Below are 1,044 nucleotides of genomic sequence, written 5' to 3'. Positions count from 1 at the left end.
GAGAGAGAGAGAGAGAGTTTTGATCGGGATAAAGAGAGGAGAAAGTGAGAAACAGAGAAAGAGAGTTTAAATGAGGTCAAAGGTAATGACGTCCTTTTATTAGAATTCATTAGAATAGGGTTGGTAAAGAGATTTTCATTGAAATTGGCTAAAATGAAGTTAAATACTACTGGTCATTTACTTAAAAAAAAAAAAGGGATTGACCAAGTGTACGTTGTTCACATACATGGACGAAATCTGTCAGCAAATCTTTCATGCTTTGATTTCCCTAGTCTAATTAAGTCTACTGCTGCATGTTAATGAATTAGGATTCCTTATATCATTCCAGTAGACATAATAATTTATTTCCCGATTTGATATTTCCTATTCTTTTGAACTTAAGGAATACTTCTCTATATAACAATGTTAGATTAACACTTCAACCAAATCAAAGTTAAAAGTTGGTTCGAATTTGCCGCCTCTATATTGCTACGACCTTTGCATTCTCTTCGTATGTAAGTATCTCTAAATTTTTATTATGGTGTTGAGTTGATTGAGGAAGAAGAACTTGGTATTCAATATGAACCTAGTATTACCTTTGCTTAATTGCGTTGTTGTTCAGAGGTTTCGGCTTTTGATTGAAATATGGGCTGCACGAGTTCAAAATACTCTTCGGAGGGAGAAGCAAAAGGGACGACAATTGTTGGTCTGTTTTACGAGGGAGGCATCCTAGTTGCAGCTGATTCTAGGTCCTCAAATGAGAAAAGGAGTCACAAGGCACTTCAGAGTAACGATTATATCTTCCTCTTTTTCTTTTGTCTTTTTCATGAGAAGAACTATATAACTCGGCTCTAAATATTCCTTCGTTTTTTACTTTTCTTTATATTTAACTTATATATTGATTTGTTTCAGTCAAAAACAATGCGGTGAAAATGTTTCCAATATCTTCCTCTATAATTGCTGTAATATCCGGGACAGCTATTGATTGTATGACGATGTGTGAGAGTGTGCAAACCAAATATATAACTGAGGTAAGCGTGAGCCAAATATATAACTATATTCTCC

General features: G+C 34.4%; 1 pseudogene; it reads left to right on the top strand.

The window, feature by feature from the left end:
- Positions 1 to 1,044, top strand: part of LOC101294642 — a 29,214-nt pseudogene that overhangs the window by 4,391 nt on the left and 23,779 nt on the right.

Source organism: Fragaria vesca, linkage group LG3, assembly GCF_000184155.1.
Source record: "Fragaria vesca subsp. vesca linkage group LG3, FraVesHawaii_1.0, whole genome shotgun sequence".
Lineage (NCBI taxonomy): Eukaryota > Viridiplantae > Streptophyta > Magnoliopsida > Rosales > Rosaceae > Fragaria > Fragaria vesca.
This window is presented reverse-complemented; position numbering and strand designations above follow the sequence as displayed.